The sequence below is a fragment of the Diabrotica virgifera genome, chromosome 3 (assembly GCF_917563875.1).
Source record: "Diabrotica virgifera virgifera chromosome 3, PGI_DIABVI_V3a".
Taxonomy (NCBI): domain Eukaryota; kingdom Metazoa; phylum Arthropoda; class Insecta; order Coleoptera; family Chrysomelidae; genus Diabrotica; species Diabrotica virgifera.
This window is the reverse complement of record NC_065445.1, coordinates 56,126,743-56,136,765: the sequence shown is the minus strand read 5'-3', so window position 1 is coordinate 56,136,765 and position 10,023 is coordinate 56,126,743. Positions and strand designations below refer to the sequence as shown.

General features: G+C 31.1%; 1 long non-coding RNA gene across 1 annotated transcript; it reads right to left on the bottom strand.

The window, feature by feature from the left end:
- Positions 1-5,193: 5,193 nt before the first annotated feature.
- On the bottom strand, positions 5,194-6,201 carry LOC114330347 (uncharacterized). The gene is made up of 3 exons (XR_003652455.2): positions 6,056-6,201; positions 5,760-5,997; positions 5,194-5,696 (listed from the first exon to the last, which is right to left on the bottom strand). It is a non-coding gene; the product is annotated as an uncharacterized LOC114330347 (long non-coding RNA).
- Positions 6,202-10,023: the final 3,822 nt, after the last annotated feature.

Genomic DNA, 10,023 nt, shown 5'->3' with positions numbered 1-10,023 from the left:
TACGAAAAAATTTGTAAAAACATTTTTTGCTTAGATGACCCAACAAATACAAAAAAATGTCTTGTTTTGCGAGAAATCGCTGTTATGTGATTCCTCAAGTTCTTTGTTTATAACAATCTTATCGACATCCGGATCTACTGTTACCCAAAAAATTCGTGTTCTACGGGTCAAAATACATAAAAAAAACTTGGGTAAGTCCATCTGAATTAAGGAGGCCGTTGTACCCCCACTGGCGACAGGACTATATACATGGAAATAAATAAGCCACCGCGCACCGCCGAGCGTTCGACTGTCGCTCTATGCGGATTCTTTAAATTTCGCTCATCCCGACTGCGAATGCAAGTTACAACAAGACTTCCCGAAAGGTGGATGATTCCAGCGCCTACAAGGGAAGAATTTCGATGACTTAAGTGCTGTTCAGTGCTTGTGCGTGAGCGTAATAGAGGCAGAGAGACAGATATACATTCTATTCTATTCTGAGGCGGCAATTGGGAGTGCCTAGCTACATAATATAGGTACGAGTGTGTGTATTAGTGATGTAACGAATATTCGTATTCGTATTCGCATTCGCATTCGCATTCGCGAATATTCGCATATTTTTGAATATTCGCATTCGTATTCGCAAAATTTGTGCGAATGTTTTGCGAATATGAATATCAGAAAAAAAAATAATTTGAAGATAATATTAGGTTAATAAAATCAAAATATATTCACTTCTCATAATCACATTATCAACTTCGGATAATCACATTATCAGCCTTTATTTTATTACCTATTTGGTCTTTTTATTAATCCTTAAGATTCCTTAAAAGTCAGATTTATTTACACTATTAGATGTCAATTAACTTCTCATTATGAATTTAGAAAACATTACAAAAATAGAAACAAATTTAAAAAAACTGAATATTCTCGCATCCGCATTCGCGAATGTCGGTAGCAGATATTCGCATTCGCATTCGTATTCGCGAATGTTCAAAAAATGACATTCGTTACATCACTAGTGTGTATTCACAAAGAGGGACTGGCAAACTGCGTATACGAGGAGCGACAAATAGTTACAACTACGGAGAGAATACATATAAAAAATAGCTTTGTATATTTTCAATAGGTGTTATGTCAAAATTTATAAATCACAATTTTTAAATAATTGATGTATATTAATAAATAATTTATTATTGTACATTTGAAGAGGTTAGGCGGCGCCTACCTTGCCTACCCTGACGGGCCGCCCCCGCCCACCGGTGTGCAATATCGTAAATACTTTTACAATTTCTTCTGTATAGCTAAGAAATCTAATATGTATTTGAAAAAAAATTGATAAATGTTGTTGTGATTGTTATTTAAGGACAATGGTGAATAGCTAATAGCAGTTAGAGTTACGTCTATTCAGCAACATTATATTATACAGTTATTATACACAGCGCGCCAAAAAATTTAAAATTATAATTTTAGTCGTAATGGAAAAATTTTTGTTTGTTCGTTTGTCCTTTAAGGTTGCTTTTAGAACATCTAAAAAAAACTTTTTTTACTAAAAATGTATTGCAATACTACTACCTAACATCATAAATAAATGACGGAACTGAAAAATTTTAGAGTTCAAGAAAATTAAACTAGTACTGTATTGCCTTCTCTGGCATTTATACTGATTGACAACGATCTCTCACACTGAAAATTACCATGTTCAGTGCCGGATTAACCATTAGGCGGACTAGGCGGCCGCCTAGGGCCCGGGCACTTGACGGGGCCCGCATCCCACACAAATGTATTAATTAATATTTAATTATTTAAGCAGTTATTTAAAAAAAAAATTAAAATGTTAAAAAAATCAAATAGGGCTAACTGAGACAAAAAAAAGAAAATGGTTAATTTATGATTTCCAATCAAACTCAGTTTTTTGCTTTGTCTTTTGTCAAATATTAGAAAAATACAACCGACTTCAGGACAAATTAAGCAGTTATCTTCAAAGGCATTTTTATATTCCATGTTCTAATCATTCCATCAATTTTGTAATCAATTTTGCAAGCTAATTTTGATAAAAGCTGGTAATTATTTTGGTATGGTACGCTTTTTTCAATTTCTACCCACCGATGGGCCTTATAGTCAATTTACTCACGATAAAATATTGGAAAACCTCCGGATTTTAAAGAACCTTTGGATTTGAAACAAGAGCTTGGATTGACATAAAATTTGGTATAAGCATAGCTAACATGTCAAATAAAAAAGTGATATTGTGCCAATGTGTGTTTTTGCTCTACCATCGGTGGATTGAGTCCACCCCTTCTCGGGGGGTGAAAAAATATACCGTCAAAGTACGTCCGGAAGTGGATAAACTGACTAATTCTAAGCAACTTTTGTTCATTAGAGTTTTTTCATCAAGTCAATACATTTCGAGTTATTTGCAAGTGAATATCTTCATTTTTCAACAAAAAATAACACGTTTTTAGACGGTTTTTCGCAAATAACTCAAAAAGTAAGTATTTTATCGAAAAAATATTCTTAGCAAAAGTATAGCTTTTAAAAAATTGAAAAAATGATTATGTGTGCAGTCTGTAGACCTAGTAGAAGCAGAGTTGTAGCTAATGAAAAGTAGGTTCTTATTCGTCAAATTCCAAATCGAATATTTCAAAGTGAAATAATCAAAAATGAAGCCCTTTTCATGGAAAACTTATCATAACTTGTTTGAATGTTTTAAAAAAGCATTATTCTTATTTTTTTAAATTTCTATCATAAAAAGTAAGCAAGATACACTCAGAATAAAGTTGATCCCATTTTTTGGGAAAAAAAAACTGGTGAAAATAACCCCCTAATTAGCATCCCAAATGAAATTATTCCTTACCGTTTCACAAGCTACTTTACTTATGTATTGTTTATATGCTCTGTTAGTTTTATCGGTATAAAGTGCTTATTTATAAAAGGGCTGTAGTAGAAAGGGCTTTAACAAGTCACTAATCACAAGTGTATGCAATTTCTTTTATTTGGCTTAATGTCTCGACAACTAATGGCCATTGGCATGGTACAGTGGATTTTTGCAATCAGGTACCTAGTGTAGTGGGTAGTGTGTGTGTTGAGTAAATGTCTTGTTACTTAGCAAAGTCGTCATTGTTTTTGCAAAGAAACGCTAATTGTATCCGAACGTCTGCGGTCCATCCGGTGAGTACCGATCCCACAAGGATAGAAATTATTTTCATTTATTAATTTTTAATAAATGAAAAATTCTCTACCCAGGGTATGCAAATTTTGAAGTCATATCTTAACCAATTTTTATCTTCCAAAAAAGCAAAAATCTGAAATATTCAGAAAATAAAAACCTATATTTTTTACTCTTTAAGATTTTTGGTGCCACTAATAATTTTTAAGTTATTTTGAAAAAAAAAATAAATGTTTTTTTCAAAATTTCAAAAAAATTGTTTTACTTTAAATCTCAATGTTTTGAAATATAATCACTGTGAACCGGTGAAACTTACAGATCATATAAATAATATACTTATAAATTTTTTCAAGATCTTCATAAATTTTCAAGATTTTTGTGCCAAAAAAAAAGAATCAACATTATTTTAAGCTTTACTTGCTTAATTTTGTTACTTAAAACTTGTTTAAAAAAAAATTAAACTTTTTTAAAACTTTAAAAAAGTTGTGATGATTTTTCACGGAAAAGTGCTTAATTTTTTCGTAATTTACGTTCAAATATTTGATTTGGAATTTGTCGAATAAGAATCTACTTTTCATTAGCTCCAGTCCTGCTTGTACTGGGTCTACATACTTCATACATACACCATTTTTTAAAATTTTGTATACCCTATATTTTTTCTAATATTTTTTCGATAAAATACTTATTTTTGAAGTTATTTGCGAAAAATCGTCTAAAAAGGTGTTTTTTTTTTGTTGAAAAATGAACATATTCACTCGCAAATAACTCAAAAAGTACCTATTGATTTAGTGAAAAAACTCGATAGAACAAAAGTTACTTAGAATTAACCAGTTATCCATTATTTTGAATGTATGTTTTTTCACCCCCGAAGGGGTGGTACTCATACCCAGGGCAAAATCAGGTACGATCAGGTAGCTACAGCAAACAAACCTTTGAAACTATTTATGTGTTTATAAACCTATAAGTTGGTTTTTGATGTGCCATTAATGTTGGCTTTGGTATGTCACTTCTGTACAATCCACAATAATATGTAAAAGTGCTGTAAACTAGTAGGTGAACATAATTTATTTTTAAGTTGTGATGGTATATTTTTTACTAGCTGGATGAACAAAGTTTCATGCATAACGATTAACAATGTATACATAATATTTGCAATAGTCCCTCTACTGCAGCCAGGTATGTCTGCAACAAATTTAAACGTACCTAATTGTATCAATATCAAGAATAATTGTATTGATCTTATTTAAAGTTATACATACTTCTTTACGCACGATTGGGGAAAATGTTGAGGATGAATTTTTATAAAAACGACAGTATGAAGTACATGCACACACGGAAAGTAAAGTTAGTTGCTAAATCTTTCAAGTTACATTAATATCAATACAAATAAAGTGTGAAAAAGATATGTCAGTGTTTTTATTTAGTAAATATATTTCTTCATAATTTTTGGTCTTTGGATTTGTCTTCTTCGGAAATATGATAATAAGTATTAAAATATGATGAAAAGAAGATTAAAAACAATCTTAATATTATTTGTAAAATCTGTCAAAATAATTCATTTACTTATCAATTTTACAGCCATAACACACTGACTAAGGTCCGGTTTCACCAACAACGAATAAATCAATGAATAGCTATTCGTCGAATAAAATTTATTAGACGTTTAAGTTTATAATTTGTTTCAATCTAATTTTGATAATTTAAAGTTAAACTCGCGAATTTACTTTCTTCTGAATATTTACAGCCAGATTAACTTGCCAATTTACTTGAAGAGTAAGTATTTTTTTGATAAATAAATAAAATAAGTCTTATTTGACGTTAGTAAAATGGAAAAATGTCAGTTTAATGGTCGAATAACTTTAATCATAGAATAAACTACTATTTGTCATTGGTGAAACCGGCCCTTCACAGTTGTCATGATTGATAACTATAGTCTTATGTTGTTGCTTTGCCTTACTTTTTTTTTAATTTTTGGTATTTTAATAAAAAAATTTGGTAAGAAATAAGTATTAAAATTAGTTTAATATTTAAATGAAATACAAATAAACTGTTTAAAATATGTTTATTTCATTGAAATCATATAATAGAAGTATAACTTCTAAGGTGCGTACAAAATACAACACATTCCTTTTTTTGTTAAAACTGTGATATTTCACCCATCCATGATCCATGATAATATTCTAACTGAATATTACTTAGCATATTAAATATTAAACAATATTTCAATATACAGTAGTTGTTATTCCCATGTACACTTTCACTAAATTATGATCGTTCTTGATATGCTGTGATGGAAATCTATATTTGCCAAATTATCTAATTTTAGTTTCAGCTGAGTATTCTCTTATTTAAGAAAATACATTTCTGTGTCTTGTTGTGCACTACTTGATGTGATACCACTTGAATGAGATGATTCTGGTTGACTTTCAAGTGGTAATGAAGATGTAGAGGGTCTACATCTACAATCCATTAAATCCATGGAATAAAACCAAAAAAAAACAGTGGTAAACATTTCTGAGATTTAATGCTCGTACTTGTAGTTTGCATACTAAAAGAAAACAAATAATATTTTATAGTTATCAAAAAAGACAATAATACATTATAATTGTACCTGTGATATATTTTTTTATAAAGACACAATCCTTATTAGTCATATTTATCATATTGCTTTCAATTTTATAAATTACACAAAATCAAGGATTTACACACAAGATAGTACTACTGCATTTCTTTAGCATCTTCACCAGTCCTATTTGAAAATATGGTGAGAAGATTTTCTTTATCTCCTTTATAAAAGTAGCAGCAACCAGGAACATAAATGAGTAGTTTTACTCCGTTCTGCAGATTTCCTAAAAATATGGTGTCATTATACCCTAAATTTACAATTTTAGATATTTTAGTACTTACAATATCAATGATAACCATTCGGGTACTTAACACATTACCATTTTGTAGAAATTAAATAATAATAACATACAAACAATATAAATATTCCATTTCTATTTTTATACAAACAAAAATAAAACTTGACGTCTATCAAATGTCAATGTCACTGTCACAAATACCACGTGTACTGACACTGACAGTTGACGGATCGGGTCCCTGTAATTAATCGTACCTGGCAAAATCACATATCGACAGAATATCCCTTTTTTTCTTTGGCATATTAGCTACGGAATATTAATGAGAAGTTGTTGCGAAATGTAAAAAAAAATGTGTGTGTACTTTGTACGCACGTAAGATGTTATACTTCTATTATATGATTTTTTTTTAAATATATACTTTAAACAGTTTGTTTTAATTTTTTTTAAACACCAAACTAATTTTGTGCTTACCGCTTTCAAAAAAATTTAAAAAAAAGTATACTATTGCAGTGGATTCGAACTCAAGACCTCTCGATCTCTGGCCGAATGCTCTACCAAATAGGCTACGAGGACTGTGTCTGTATCGGTTCGAACGTACCTAATGACAATTCACGGTAACAAACAGACAAGGTGATGTATAATAAATATACAATAAAATGTTTTAATAATACTCATCTTACTCCTGAGGAAGACAAATCCAAAGACACAAAAATTATAATAAATATATTTACTAAAAACACTAATATATTCTTTTCACACCTTTTCTTGCACTGATATATTTATACATAACTAGCAATATTTAGCAACTAAACGCCATACTGTCTGTGTGAGCATGCGCGCAGTATTATGAAATTTTACTCTCAATCGCGCCTAAAGAAGTATAACTTCAAAAAGAAAAATGATCTTTTTTACATTGTCGTAATTTATTTTTGGAGTAACTACTTTCCAAAACAACATATGTAAATATCTGTAAATTGGTTTTAAGTAAATGGTCGATATAAAGGGGCCTACTTCTTATGGCCGCCTAGGGCCCCATGATGCCTTAAACCGTCACTGACCATGTTTATTTCAACTTGGTCAATTTCATCCCAAGTTTCAACTAATCTCAAAAACAGTAGATCTAAAGTCGGCCACTGACGTTACTGCGAAGTCGTTCGACAAAATCGTTTATGATAATATTAATTTTGCAGTGCCGCAGCATACAGGACAGTCTCTCTTTGGTCAAATTGTAAGCGCTGTTTCACATTATAAGAATTTAAACGTGCGAGGGTTAGAACGCACGACGACATTCCAATGGTGGCGCATGTAATCATATGGAGCCTTTCTCACTGGACGGTGGTTGAAACGTTCGGTGAAGTCGCCGTGTTTATGTCGTCCCTTGCTACAACAACAGACGGCAGCCGTGCCGTCTTTAGGCACCCCAGTAAAATAGGGGACTTAATGCATCCTTTCATATGATACTGTCGTTCAGTCGCACGAAGGTAGTTTCCTTGGTAGTTTGGTACATTATTTTCATTTACACTTTGTGGCTGTTTGAAGTATGTAGGTGCATATATATTTTATATTATGATGTCTCAGATTGATAGTGAAATATTAATAACATTAATTGAAGCGAGACCTGTTTTTGGGACAAAACAATATATTAAGATAGAAACTTGACGGAAAATGCTTGGAATGGTGTATGACGTGCGCTTACCAGTGAACGAATTAGGTGATAAAGAAAAAAACACATTTGGTAAGTACAGCAAAATTATTACGGTTTCACTAAATAAATAATAATTACTTACTACTATTTTTATGAAACTTTATTTTATTCCACAGTTAAATATAAAAATATAACCAATCAATTAAAATTATTCTTCTAAATCCTGTTCTTCCATGGTTAAGCACCTAAAACAAAATAATAGTTCGTTAGTATGGTAATATTTTATCTAATCTCATTAAATAATAGATAATAATAATATATACTAATATTTTATCTAGTTACCAATTTAATATTTAGTAGTAAACTGGTAAATTGTCTCACATAGGTTAGAAACCACGTAGGTGTAGGCCATTTTTGAGAAGAAGAATTAACTACTCCCTCTCAAATCTAGACATTTCTCGCGCCACTTCTATTCCCAAAAAAATAGAAAGCTGATCATTTTGCACGTTGTGCTAGCGAATTTTAGCGGATCTTTGATAGCTTTCTAGGGTCTCGAGTTAGACAATATTGTATTATCTTAAAGGATAAAGAAATCAACTGTTGGATTTGTAGTCTACTCGAAATTACCACTAATAAGGCCATACTACACCTCTGGTAAGATAACCTCTATTCTGCCTATAGTTTTAGTTATAACTTTTATTACCTGCTTTTAGGCCTTTTTTTATTGATCTTCCTTCTACTTTTATGCTCCAACTTGTACATACTGCAGCTTCAAGATCCACAATTAAATAATTAAACGTAGCCTGGGGGACGTAAAATCGAACTATTCATGCCAGTCCAGGGTATTTACTATACAGGCTGAACAACAAGTCACTACATTACCAACAACCAAGCAAGCTCTTTCCATTTTCCTGCGCCAAACAGAAGTAACTAAAACCAAAATAAAGATTCACCAATACAGGAATACACTTATCAAAGATAAATATATTATTATATAAATAAATACTCAATCTAATGCATACTTACTGTGTAAACAAACGTATCGATATGATTTGGGCATTCTATCAGTTCTTGTTTTCTTATATTGCATATATATATTTATCATATTTAACAACATTCACAATAATTAAAGTTATATTCTCGCTGGTATTAGGATTATCTGTCGCTGTATATGCATCGTAACACCGATACTCTTAATTTAATAAATTTTAACCTATCACAGTCCTAAATGTCTGTTTTATTTTGTTTTATTTGAGCTAGCTGGTAAATAAACAAACAACTTTTCAAAACCCATATCGCTATCAGTTCTGCCTATCAGAACAAGCGGGTAGCAATATGTTACTAATAACAACAATAATTAAAACTGCTAAGTATATTATATTAAACTTTATTTTACATAGTTGCAATTAACGTTGAGTATAGAGGGTGTTCCATCAATATGTATGAATATAAAAATATATAAATCGTATCTTTTTGCGTTAATAGGATGGACGCAATGAATTCGGTTCTCTCTTATTTCTCTTTCTTCGACGATAAAGTAACCACAACGATATAATTTGATTTCGCTCCATAACACTAACTATACCTTTTATTTTACAAAATTATATTTAGTATTATAGGGTAAACGGCTCGGTGAAGCTCGGTGAAGACTGGGGAAGAGCGGCCGTCACGTCTAGGTTATGTGTGAAATTATTTAAAACCAACAATTAAAACGAGTGGAACAACATTTAAAAACGAGTGGATGACAGAGAGTCTTTTAAATTCTGTACATGAAAAATATAGATTGTAATGTTGTTCTGAAGCTGTTTCCTTGTGGCACTTTTATAATAAACTATTCTAAATGGGAAATAAGCCACAATTTAACTAAAAAAATGATTTTATTAACGTTTCGACGCCCAAATCGGATGTCGAAACGTTAATAAAATATTTTTTTTAATTGGAAAAAATCCTTTGTAAAAATTTTATTAAAATCCCTTTAAAGGGCTACATCACAACAAAACGTTTTCGATTTTTATAAAAAATCATCATCAGTGTTACATAAACTGGATGCTAGCTGAGCCACAAAAGAAAAATATCAGGGTAAAAACCCTTTAAATATAACATAGATGGGTTAAAAGTGCATACTTTAATAAAATGCCTTATGATGGTCACATGGCAACTAAGATAATGCCCTAATAAGGTAATGTATTGAAATTTCCCAACACGTGGGATCCAAATTGAGCTGTTTACATTTTAATCACTTAATGGCAACTCAGTTGCTGCCATTCTAATAATGAAAGAATACTGATTGGATTGCTTTTAACCGTAGAAACGTAAACACTGACACGCGGTACGTGATACCGCCAGAAAAAAAGTCAACGTAGCTC